General features: G+C 48.7%; 1 protein-coding gene across 3 annotated transcripts in view; it reads right to left on the reverse strand.

Annotated features, from left to right (window-relative positions):
* Positions 1–13,541, reverse strand: part of MGMT (O-6-methylguanine-DNA methyltransferase) — a 230,779-nt gene that overhangs the window by 200,067 nt on the left and 17,171 nt on the right. Inside the window, exon 1 of one of the 3 annotated variants that reach the window (XM_074373388.1) lies at positions 2,471–2,592. The exons of the other annotated variants lie outside the window; for them this stretch is intronic. The gene's annotated coding sequence lies outside the window, so the exon portion shown is untranslated. Of the gene's footprint in view, positions 1–2,470; positions 2,593–13,541 lie in introns of those variants that run through there. 3 annotated transcript variants of the gene reach the window in all.

Below are 13,541 nucleotides of genomic sequence, written 5' to 3' on the forward strand. Positions count from 1 at the left end.
GAATGTCTTAAGTACTGGCTTAGAAAGAGCAGCCGCTAGTCTGCAGGAGGGCTCAAGCCTGGCCCCGACCGAGGACCACGGAATTAAGTCCTCTTTATCCGTAATAAAGAATAAGTTTCACAGTGTCTGCGGTGAAGGATTCTCGGGTAGAAGCGCGGCGTGATTTATGACTGGGTGTCCCAAGTGGAACAGCCTTATGTTCCGGCTACGCTCTGGCGGCCGGGAACGAGCCAGCCTTGATGGCACAAGGCTCCTGGAGGGACGGACGCCATCCCCACAACAAGGCCACCAGCCACCGACGAGCGTGCTGCTTCCGAATGATTTACCCGAGGCAGGAAATTCTAAGCCCTGCATTAGCTACGTCGTGCCCAAAACCTACCAGTGGCTCGATAACTTGAACATGTAATTCTGTACCTTTTACTCTTTCAACAATAATTCAGTCTAATCCTAACGCTGAAGCCAAGATTTCCAGACCAAAAGTGTACTTTCCGTTTGATTAAATACTAATAAATGCAAGAATAAAATACCAGTCTCTTACTTCACAGTAAATTCTTCAACAACTGTAAACCCTAAGAACTAATTATCTCTCCGGAGAAGGGGACAGATTCTTCCCCTCAAAGACAGTTCAGTCGTCTGAAGTTCTTAATTACACCATTTAAAACAATTTACAGCAGCCCGGGCTTTGGAAGGATGACGTCACAGTGGCTGGTCAGTCAGCACGGCCTGAGGTGACGCCTCTGGACGGCCGGTCCCGGGAGACAAAGAATCTGGCGGGAACTCCCTGCGGGACAGACCGCGCAGAGAGCCACGATCCTCCACAACGCACGCGAGCTTGCACAAGGCACTTTGGCCTTTTTGCCCATGTGTGTCTGGCCCTTTAAAATTTATAAAATATCCTCGTGTACTTGATCCATTAAGAAGTGAAGAGTGAAATGCTGCCCAGGAAGACGGCAGGTTTCCCAGAGGAGGGGTTTTCTTTGTTGTCCATTGTTGTAAGCAGACTGTCAGGCCAGGGCACTGACCTCAGTCCCTCTGGGGCACGCGTGCACCAGGCCCAGGGGCGGCGCCTGGACTCCCACATCAAACCCTGGGACCGCGGCGTCTCCGGCCTGCTGACTCGGCACAGGAAAGCTGCCTTGGCCACGAGGATGCAGAGGGCACCCCCTGCAGTGGGATGCGCAGGGCTGAAGCCCAGAGAGGTTAGACGTCACTGAATCACACACCACCCGCTGAAGTGTCCTCTGCGCAGGGGCCTGTCCTTACTGTAGGTGATGAAGAAACAGTCCACCCTGTGAGGAAGCTGCGGGAAACCTAAAGGGGGACTGCCCCTTGGCACCAGTTCTGGGCGGTGGTGCTTTAGTTAGAGTTGGGAACATGCTGTCCCCAGGGTACGGGTGGGACGGAGTTGGGCCTAGACAGAGAAAAGCAGAGGGGGCACTTGGTGGCCGTGAGCACACGCGAGCTCTCCCGCTCTGCTTCCTCCTCAGTAAAGGGGACCCCCACGTGGACAACTCAGTCAGGGCTCCCCGAGTCCCAGGCAGCACTGCCCACGGCCACTGTCAGTGGGCTGTGCACCAGCGCCGGCATCCCCGTCTCCTTCACGTGGATTTAAAAGCAACATGGAGACCAGGCACTTAGCAGCCAAAAGGTAAAATGAGGGGGAGCTGCTGGAGCGGCCGGTGCCAGTCACAGGGCCAGGTGGCAGGGTCACCGGGCGGCAGAGAGGCCGGCGGGGGTGGACGTGGATGGGACAGCGGAGCAGGCTCAGGACATGCACCTGGGGCTGGGCGTCTGGCTCTCCAGGGCCCCTCGCACACGTGTCCTTCTGACAACACCCGCCCCCATTCGGGGCATCCGTGGAGGGAGCCACCACCCTCACCCAAAGCAGCGCCAAGGACACTGCGAACACGTGCTCCAGAGGCCCAGCAGGAGCTGCCTCTTCGGCCCAGGCCTGGGGGAGGCGGAGGCCGGGAGCCGCTCCGGGGTGGCACTGCCGGTAACTCAAAGTGCGCGCAAGGATGGTGCGGGAGCAAGCCCCCGCCTCCCGAGGCTCGGTGGGACGCGTGGGTAACGCCAGACAGCGGACCGGCAGCCGGGCACCAGCTGATTTTCACTGAAGTCCCACCAATAATGCCACTTGGGGTCAGAGTTTCCAAACTCGACAGCTGTCATCGACGTTTTGATGCTCCGTAAATTTCAAAGGTCTCCACTTTCACTTAGGGCTTCCTTCCCCGTTTGCTAGGGGTGTGTGTAGTTTTAGTGACCCATCAGAATAATAGTGAAAATCTGGTTCAGTTTCCAAAAGGGGAGAAAATGAGTGACGTACCGAGACAGTCCTTCGTGCCCCCCATTACGGTCCAGCAGTCCGGATGGGACATGAGGACACATCCCGTCCGGATGACCGTCACTCACTAGTGGAAAGGAAAGGAAAAGACCCTTCAAGGACCTCCCGCTTCACTCTTTCACTCACTGTGGAATTCTTGGTGGTGGCAGACGATCAAGCTTCTGTCTGCAAGAACGTAGCTGTCGCTCAGAGGGTCCCTCCGGTCAACCAGGTGACCGCATGTCTCAGGACCATCCTGCAGGGCACACCTGCCTTCACCCCCTACAGACCCACTCCTGTGCTGAATGTTTACCCTTTGATGTCACTCCAGCCACACGATGTTTCAACAGTCAAGGTCCCGAACGCTGGCTTGAATGCCAGCCACGCGGGAGGTTACACAGCACTGGTCCAGATCCAGAACCCGGGCGCCAGCAGTCCTGCGCTCCCACCCACACACGCACCCCTGCCCAGGGGACTGGAGTTGTTCCTACAGCACCGACTTCCTCTTCATTAGCCAGCGCAAGGACTGCCCCGACGCGGGGCTATAAAGCAAAAGGACTGCCTTCCACCCGCACCCCAGGCGGTCTGCAGAGTTTATCCAAAGGGGCACGTGGTCCTCTAGGGAAGCCCCCCCATCGCAGCTCCAGGGCCCACCTCGGGTGAGGGACAGCAATGCCGTCACCAGCAGGCAATCAGGCCCCCATCCCCCCCAACTTGGCAACACACCTCACCTGCTGGAACCATCTCCCAGCTGTACTGCGAGCTCTTGGGGGGCACCAGGACATCCTCTGCTCCTCATGCCTGGGCTGTAGTGTGTGGCTGAGGAAGCAGCGTGGGCCTCGCCTTTGCCCTGCACACATGTGCTCCCAGAAAAGACGACACGCCACAACACGGCAAAGCCTCTGAGCCGCCTTTACCCCTCTGGTCCCGAGTTACTCCTCCCCGTCCCTCACCCACGGTGGGAACCGAGCAGCAAATAAGGGGCAGATCCAACCTCCTCCCTCCCCGGCCAGCTGGTCAGCCGACGGGACAGGATGGAGCCAGGCGGCACCCCAGGAACCAGCCGGGCTCGGGAAATCCCGGGCTGCCCGGGCTGGGCGTCTGTGGGTACCGGGATCTGCTCACGGTAGGCAAAAGAGGATGACGGCACCAATTAAACCAGGTTCAAATGAAATTTCATGTTTAATGTAGAAAAATCATTTTTGCTCAAGTTACCTGATTTCAGACACTTGTGATACGCACGAAGTATACATGAAATCCACATTGACACACAGAATCTGCCTGTCAGTAAAAACGAAGACCAACCCACGACCCATTTATCTACAAATGACACGATGACTAAGTAGTGTGCAAATATTTTTCCTTGGAAACAGGGATTATTACAAAATCATATGTAAGCTACACCCGATCTTTGTTCAAATAATTGATTGATGTAATCATCTCTCTCCCATATCTTCCCACTACCATGAGGAAAATCTCCATTGCATGTTTCAAAAACTAGCAGAAATGTAAAACTTGTTACTACAAAATTTAGCTGATGCAGTTTATCTAAATTACAACAGATTCAATTCTTCAAATAATATTTACAGATGAAAATCTTACAGATCTGCAATGTTAAATTCAAGGGTAACTTTAATTAGAAGAAAAATCCAGGCTGTAGCAGAATAAAAAACGCTTTGATAATTAATTAACTACTTTTTAAAAATGCTAAGAACCTACTCTGTTAGCAAGCAAGCTAACACTTAACATCTTAAAAAAGGATTTTTTTTTAAGACACAGATGTTTCCTCCATTCCTACAAGACTGCCCACCAGGTTTAGAGCACGCTGACTGTCGAGGGCACAGAGGTGAGAGCGGGGCGCGGTCTGGAAGCTACCCGACCGGAAGAAAGAAAACACAAACTTATTCGTCAAGGGAACGACAAGCGTCCGGATGAAAACGCTGGATTGTCACCTTCCCTGTTTTACAACGTCCTCTAGAAAGTCAAGACGTTTTGTTTCTTATTTTTTCCCTACACCGAACACTAAAGCTGGGATAGTTTCTGGAACTGCTTCTGAAGAAGACCCCGCCCGACGGCTCCTTCCCTCCGCAGACACAGCAGCGCACTCGCCAGCCTTCCTGCCCAGGGTGGCTTGCAAGGTGTGGGTCCAGGAGACTCGGACGGGCCACGCAGAGTCAGTGACCAAGCATGTGTCAGACCTTCCCTCTGGTTACGTTATCAGATACATTTCCCTTTTATTGTGGTAAAAGACCTGTTTATCATTTTATAAGTGTACAATTCAGTGTCATCAAAGACTTACATAATGTTGTGTGACCATCTACCCAAAACTTTATCATCTGCAGCAAAAACTGTCCCCACTGAATACTGCCTCCTCCTCCCTCCAGCCCTGGAAACCACCAATCTGCTTTAATCTCTGGGAATCTATTCTAAGCACCTCATGTAAATGGAACCATAACAGTACTTGCCCTCTGTGTCTGGCTTGTTTCAGTGGCATCATGTGTAAAGGTTCACCTGTGTTGTAGCCTGTGCTGGAATGCCCTTCCTTTTTAAGGCCGAGTAACATTCCCCTGTATGGATGGGCCATATTTTGTGGTTTGTCCGTTCATTCCTTGATGGGCATCTGGACAGTCTCCCGTGTTTGACTACAGTGAACAAAGCTGGGAACACTGGTGTACGAGTAAATGCTCGAGTCCCCGCTTCCGGTTCTTCTGGGTACGTGCCTCGGGGCAGACCTGCGGGCTCACACAGCAAGGCCGAGTGTAACCTGGCGAGGGGCCCCCCCGGCTACATGCCCACCAACAACACACGAGGGCTCCGGGTCCTGCCTGCCTCGCCCACCTGTGTTATAAGTGTTCAAATGCCACCACCGTGACTCTGCGGTGCATTCAGTCCTTCCACGGCCCCACCCCAGCGATGCAGCGAGACCCTGCGCTCACAACGTCAACTTCCAAAAATGTTTAAGTATCGTACGTGTGTATTTCAGTGAACCAAGCGGACTTTACACCCGAGAATCATACATACCCAAGGAAAAGCCAAACAGACAATGATTAGAGAAATAAATGGTCTGGCAGAGTAGAATTACTTGTCTGCAGTCACCTCCGGATCAAGGAGAAAACATAACACAGCAATTACAGTGTCTGAATCACTGTGCAGTAACATCTAAGCCGAACATGCAGTCACTCCATCAACTTTAAACAACCTGGAGCTAAAATGACTGTAAAGCTTTTTCTACTTGATAAAAGACGATTTTTGTATAGAAATAACATGAGAGTACAAAGAAATAGGCACGTGCCAGGCAAACACAAAGAGAAAGAGCCAACAAAAAGGAGGAAGGCCTCACAGGTGTGCTGGGTGCCTGGGCCTGGGTGTGTAAGGAAGATGCAGTTTTGAATGTGGTCTCGCGGAGCAGGAACTGCCACGTGTAACGTGTGAACAGAAGCACACGCGGTGGGAACGCAGTAAAAATTAAAGTATCAGGAGCGCAAATCTGATCCCGCAGCTTAAAGCCATACATATTCCAGACACTTTGGGGTAGCAATAATCAACATCTCACACAGGAAAGGCAAAAATTTTAAGCCCAAAGGAAAAAGCAAACAGAACCCCTGTCGAGTCAAACGACAGACAAGGACTATGGCTTCGCATGTAAACTGCACAACCATCTCCGCAAGTCAGAGCTCTCTTCCTGAAACAACTCGTCAAATGGTCTGATTTCACAGAACTTCGCTGTACTTTGAAATGCATAATTAGCAACAGCCACAAACCTTCTTCATGACAGAAAATATTACCTTTGCTCTTCGGTCAGAGGAACCATCTGGCTGGAGATGTCTATGTCATTTGCTTTTCCAAATTCAAGGGCAGCACCTGCTGGACCGTCTCATTCTAGAGCACAAGCCCTGTCTCCCCACCTCCTGACACAGGGCGTGTATCGTTCACTCGCCTCCCGTCCACCTTCCCTCACACTCCCCTCCTTCCCCCTCCCTCCGGGCACTCCAAGCGGGGCCGGCCCCCCAGACCCTCGAAAGCAGACCATGCAGAGGCTTCCTACACTGCCTCACAGGAGACTGAGGGTCTCCACGCAGGGGCTTCTCAGGGAGGAGCCGGCAGGGGGGAAGTGAGTAGGAAGGAATAAACTGAGAGTTTGAAATTTGTAAATACTAACTACTACATATAAAATAGATTAAAAAACAAAGTTCTGTATAGCACAGGAACTATATTCAATATATTATAGTAACCAAAATGAAAAATATGAAAATGAATATATGTCTGTATATGCATGACTGGGACATGGTGCTGCGCACCAGAAGCTGACACATTGTAACTGACTTATACTTCAATTAAAAAAAAAGAAATAGACGACCACTGTGGAGACAGATGTTAACCAGACTTATTGTGGTGAACATTTTGCAACATATACAAGTATCAAGTCATTATGTTGTGCACCTGAAACTAATGTAATGTTATATGTCAATTATACCCCAAGAAATAAACAAATGAGCAAGTGAGCAGTTTAAGTGTGCCCACACTCAGACCGAGAACAGCCGCGTAACTGAGTTCCATGGTGATTCTGCAGCCCCAAAACTTCAGCCTGAAGCTAAAATGTTAAAAAAATAAAAATACTCCATTTTATTTTATATGATATTTATCCCCTAACACGAGAACACACTGCGTGGTACCTGGTATCTCACAGGCCTGTGTTCTGGTGCAGAAAAGGCAAGCGAGGCTGCAAGTCACTAAGCCCCTTTCGCACTGCATTGTTTTCACTTTTGTCTAAACCAAGGAAGCCAGCAGGCTAAGATAACCGAATACGCTTATCAACGGACTAGAAAACAGAAGAGGGCCAGCAGGAGAGGCTTATCTACCACTGAAGCCCCTGATTTCACTTAAATTTTCCAAATTCCACTGCTTCTGGAAAATTTCCCATTGGTTATGTTTTTTGGGGGGAAATTTCACTAGTTTTATTTTCCCTAGACATATCTGCTCCCAACTCTGCCTTCTCTTTAGGAAAACAGCAGACCACCGTTAGCCTCCCCAGATCATCAGCACTGCTGGTTTAAGTCTGTGACACTTTCCAAACTTGGTGTTTTCCCAAAGTATCTTCCAGGAGGGTCTTTGCTAAATTGTCTTACAAATTACCAAGTCAGAAAAAAAGAAAAAAATCCCCAAACCCACCCTCCCCACAAGCCTGGACTGGACAGAGGTCCAAAGGGTGGTGGAGGGCACTAGGGTGCAATCACTGCCTGGGGGACACTCCCTCCCAGCTCCCTCCCACCCCAGAAACCTGCATCTCAGCTGCCCCCGTGGGTGGCATGCAACGCACAGGCCCCCACCGGGAGGGTGCTTGTGAAACATGTGGGACTGTCCTGAACAACAGTGGGTCAGTGGTCCTGCGTCCTGTGTCTACACACTCAAGTCTAAAACTAACCCAAACCTAAAGCCTGGCTCCCTTGGACGCACAATGTTCTGTGCAGCTTTCCGACCCACAGGGTTTCCCAGGAGTGCAGCCCCTCTGCGACTCCAGGGAAAGATGGGCCCCATTTTCTTTGGAACTTTACAAACAGCTGTCCAGCATTTCGGCAAAATCATGGTTATAAATGCCAGATGGTGAATCACCACTGACCGCACTGCCCGGCTCTGCGCATAGCCACTGTGTTCCAGGTACGCACACCCAATTACATCTTCGTGCTCCTGGGGTACCCCTGCCTGAGATTTTTTGTTCCAAAAACATAGAATTTTCTTATAAATTATTGCCTGTTTATTCATAGCTTGAAGTTGTTCCTGAATAGTTAATGTGGGTAGATGTGACCCATGAATTTCATTTCAGAACCGGGAAGGGACGGCTACAAACCATGTGTACCTAAAGGGGGCATGGGGTGGGCCCTGCTCAAAACCACGAGGCTTCAACAGAAATTCCCAGCACACGTGCCAAGACCGGGAAGCAAAACACATTTATAAGAAACTTGTTTAAACTTATTAAAAATTAACTATAATTTTTAATCTTTGATATCTAAATGATTTGGTTAAATATGTATTTTTTTCCATTCTGTAACTTTCAGACAAGGGGTAATGCTCAAAAAGAGAATAAAACATTTGAGCCCCCGTATCTAACAGAATTCCAAGCCTGCTTCTACCCGAATAATAGAAAATCTGAGGCCAGAAACTGCTAAATAAGAGGTAATGCAACTAGGCATAACACAATAAAAGATATTACCTTCAAAATGCATTACTGTGGCCAATTATAAGATTCACTTCAACTTAATTTCAAAAGCACAATCACCCTCAACAGAAACAGTCTCTTTTTTAAATTTCAAGGAGTATTATTACATTACGGCAATAACTCACCTTCCAGCTATAATATCGCCCTCCCTTATTGCAACACTACATTTCAAAAATACTTCTCATCGACAAGTCAAGCTAATTCAGGTTAATTTTATTGTATTTTGGTGCTATCTCACATTTGTGTGCAATTACCTTTATCATTATATTGCCAAGGCAGAAAGTAATCAGAACAATTATTTGAAAACGGAGGTTTATAAATTCTAAATCACAGTTGCTGGCATTTTTGATAAAACAGCAGCTTTATCTAGGGAAGTGGCAGGGACACGGGATAAATCATGCATCAGTCAAGTGCAGCTGACCCCCAAGTGCATTGCACAATATCAGAAGTGCTTCCAAAGAAACTTTCCAGCCTCATCCATCATCCTTCATAATAAGAAAATAGCTACACACCTGAAGAACAGAAGCCAGAGGATAATAAAAAAAAAGGGGGAAATTCCAAGCAGTATGAGAGCAGCCATTAACTGCTCTCCCTTTCACACTGCAAGGTCCAGTCCGCGCACATCCACAAAGATGACTTCACAGTAACTCTAAATATCTGTATTCATATTCGTCAACTCAGTTTTAAATATAAATGAAATACAGAGTACAGTCATAAAAAGAAAAAGTGCATCTCTGGGCTACATGCATTTTTATGTTATTTGGGTCCGGCTGCCTGCGTGGGGAAGACTGCACACTCACGGTCAGTGCATTACCGTGTCACTGCCTCGGTTATCCAGTCCTCATTTTCTCCCAAAGGTTATTGCTTAAAAAAAAAAGAATGTAACTTGGTTTTAAAGACAAGAATAAAGGGAGAAATCCTTGAGCCCCCACACTGGTTTTCCCTAAGTGGATTACAGGTGACGGGGAGCACTGAAGTCACGCAGGCCATGTAGGAAGGCAGGTGGCCCGGGCCCCAGTCACACATCTTCACGTGGCCTTAGGGGACAGGGGCCTTGGGATGTAGCTGCAGCTTTCCTCAGGGAAGGACGGCCACCACGTCAGCCACACCTTGTTTTAACTCCCCTTTATAAGGCAAAATACTATAACCAGGTGGTTATTTCTTTCCTTTTTTAGCAAAAGCAAATACCCCAGAAAAAGAACACTTCTCAGGTTTACACAGGCGACCCCATGCCAACAGGGCCTAGCGGGGTAGGAACAGAATTTATTACCTGTGTATGCCTGGCACAGGGCCAGGTGCTTTACATACGTTATCTCATTTACTCCTCCCAGCAAACTGAAGGTAGAGCAAATTACTTGTAGATGAGAAAACAGATTGAGAGGGCGAGTAACTAGCCCAGGGGCACAGCACATCAGCGGCAGGTGGTATTCAAGGTCAAATGCAACATACTTGCAAGCCTACACTTCTGCCGGACGAGGACTATTGCCCAGACACAGTCACATTCCACGCTGTGCTAGTCAGAGCAGGCTTGGTTATTCTGCAGTAACAAACACCGCCGAACATCCACTGCGGGTCCAGGTGAGTCTCCAGAGTAGGAGCCTCCAAGTGGGGCACAGAGGCTGCTCGGACCTCACAGCATCCCCAGGACATCACCCGACTGCCACAGCCAGGAAGGAGCGTGGGGAATCTGGCACCAGCACCTGAATGCTGCCTAGAACTAAAGCCAGACTTCTCGTGAAGATGCCCAACACTTCTCAGTCTCCACCTGATGAAAACTGACGATGCTAAGTTTGATTTCCATCAGCTGAGATTGATGGTCCTTTCCCACCAGCAAACTCAATTCCAGGAAAAAAAATTCATGAAATACGTACGAGTCAAGTCTGCACTCCTAAATAACTCAGTCTGCATAAAGATATGTAACATTTTAATAAAGCTTTTGACTGTCCACACCTCTAAGTATGAATACTGTTTGACCCCTGATATGTACAATCAGACTTTTAAAAGGGTTTCTTGTTTAATGAATTTTCAAAACTTCTGTTTACAACAAAGAAAAGAATCATAATGAACTGTTTATAGGTAAAATGTACCAATTTGACAAAAATGGGAATTAAAAGAAAATAAGTTAACAAAAAAGAAAAGTAACCTAAATTGAGAATCCTATGAAAGGCAATTATTATCCTTCACATAATCTTAGAAGACCTTCCTTGTTTCATTTCTTCTCAACATACAACATTTGGATATTTGAAAATGAACTAATTAGTTGGTACATTTATTTGCAAACATGCCATCTATTTTGCAACAAAATAATTTCATTTTTTTGATCTATTTGAGTCCAACTGTCAAGCCTGAGTTCCTAACCACACTGACACAAGCAGTTACAAGAATTCTGCAGACTGCCTTTTCGCCAAGCAAGCCCAGGAAATACTCTCCTTCACAAACAGGATTTCGCCTACCAGGGCACACCTGGTAGTGCTATTACTGCCAGGCTATTACGCTAGTAATAGCAACACAGTGGTACAGGCTCACCAGAGTCTGTTTGAGAGAACCCCCTATGCGAGTACATGCCATCGCTGGAGCCACGTTTTCACCGCCACAGAAGGGAGAGGGTGGTGGCTGGATTGAAACCTTTTGTGTTGGATTTGAACTGGAGGTACTAGGACAAAGTCACAGTTTTTAATACGTATGCAGATGGTAGATATAGAAATAAATGCAGACGCATCGTGACGTGTGTGTGTGTGTGTGGTCAGCACACAGACGCTGCACTGACAGGGGCTAGAAGCATCAGCACCTCGGCATCAGTGAGCACACCAGAGCCCAGGCCTTGGTTTCTAAATATCACATTCCAGGAAAAGGAACTTGGGCTCCCTGGAGAAGTGAACAAATCCAAGGCTGGGGCAGGAGAGGACAAGACAAGCTTGGATTATACTGTGGTGCCAGAAAGTAAGAAAGTGTAGAAAAAAAGACAGGCATGTCAAAAAGACATCGGAGCCACCTCCAGGGGATCCCGAGAGCCCAAACGGAAGCTGTCTGACTAACAAAACAAGTAATGATCGTACTGGACTACAACCCATAATACAAAATCAATATCCATGGGTGTTTAGTGAATTACTAATGTAAATAATTCACTGAATAAACAAGTATGTGGGAAAGAACAGTTCTTCCATTCAAAAGAATTCCAATTAGTAAAATAATTAAGATGAAGGAGATACAGAACACGAGGGGAACAACACAGTGGGCAAGACGGGTCCGCGAATGCAGACGCTAGTGGGTGAGAGCCTGAGGAGAGCCAAGGTGTCTTCATGGTCTCAAAGCATCTCCCTCAAGACGTTCATCAGTTATAAAGGAGAAAGCAGTAACTCTGCAGTTGGAGAAACACGGCAGGCTCCACCCTACCCAGGTGACCACAGCTTCGCACCACCAGCAGCGGACAGGAGGACGCCATACCCCGCCTCCCGTGATGCCCTGAGAGGGGCCGCACTTCTGCGCTCTTCTTACCAAAAATGTGAACCTCAGTCTAACCATGAGACAACATCACAAACCCAAATGAGGGGCCTTCTACTAAAGAACTGACCGCATCTTCAATAGCGTTCAGGTCACAAAGAGCAAGGAAAGAGGGACTGTCATAAACTGGAGATGAGGGCGATATAGTGACTAAATGCCAGGTGGGGTCCTGGACTAGACGGCAGAACAGAAACAGCAGGAGTGGGAAAGGTGGTGGAATCCGAACGAGGCTTACAGCAGGACACGCTACCCACCAGTGCCAGTTAACATGCTCACTCCTTGTTCACTAATTCCCTGGTTGTGCACAAGGGCTACGTAAGCTGTGAACACTAGATGGATAGTGAACAGAAATAAGCCTAAAATTATTAAAAATAAAATGTCAGAAAAGACCTCCCCCCACCATTTCCACTGACCTCTGTGTACATGCAGGGCCTGTCCTGACCCCAGACGCCTGGCAGTTGAGAAGCAGGGAGACGGACCAAGGAGGGTAAGACGCGTCTGCGGGGCCTTCAGCAGCGCTCACTGTGGGCGGCGCGGGCCTGCGGGCGGGGAGCCTGGCAGTCGCGCGCTGATGTGCTCGGTGAAGCGCCTCTCGCCGCCTCTGGAGCTCAGACCCACGACGCCGCATGTTTGCCTGGGTACAGAGGTCTGGGCTGGGGAGGGGATGTGAATTGATGCTGGGAAACAGGAGGGTTAAATAGATCATAAGTTAAGATTAGCGTCAGCTGGCCAGCAGCTTTCTATCACATGATAAATCAGACTAAGAGATGAGGCACCGCCCGGTTAAAACCAGACACCACTCAGAGTATTCGCACCATGGCTGCTACCCCAGCGGTCCTCTCCAGCCAAATACAAGGAAAAACCAGGATAGCAAGACGACCACATTGGAGTGTAGTAATTAAACGGGGGAAAAGGAGAGGTCACATATGAGCAAATTTAAAACAATACAAAACTGTATTTAGGAGGCTACTTCTCCCTGCATTTACCCCAGAAACACCAAGACCATGGGGCAGCCACACCCACACATCACTGCTAACGCGACCCAGGCCGGGAGCCCCTGGCCCAGACGCCACCGCCCCGAGGGCTCCAGGTCAGGCCACAGCGCGCGGATGGACATAAAGCCCAGTTGTGGCGACCAGCACTTCACTCGGACATTTCTGCAAGGAAGCCGGGGGGAAGCGCCGGTGGGGGAGTGTGCGCGCTGTGATTTTACTGAAATGCTATGCCCCTTGGGCCAAGGTATCAGTCTTGTTATAAAAGTGGTCTCTTCTCACTGGCCATTCATTAAACTTTTATCAGTTTTGAAATGTGCTTATTGTTATCAGATCATATGAAAAAGGCAAACAGACACTATGCAGAACTCAGGTGGGTCAGACTAGCTTTTGGGGGGAGGTGGGCTGGAGGAAAGTGAAGAGTGACAGTGACAATTCCGGGTATTTGTGCTTTCTTGAGTGTAAAACACAGCTTTCTGTTTGTAACAAAGTGTGATCCCAAAGCAATAAA

Source organism: Camelus bactrianus, chromosome 11, assembly GCF_048773025.1.
Source record: "Camelus bactrianus isolate YW-2024 breed Bactrian camel chromosome 11, ASM4877302v1, whole genome shotgun sequence".
Taxonomy (NCBI): Eukaryota; Metazoa; Chordata; class Mammalia; order Artiodactyla; family Camelidae; genus Camelus; species Camelus bactrianus.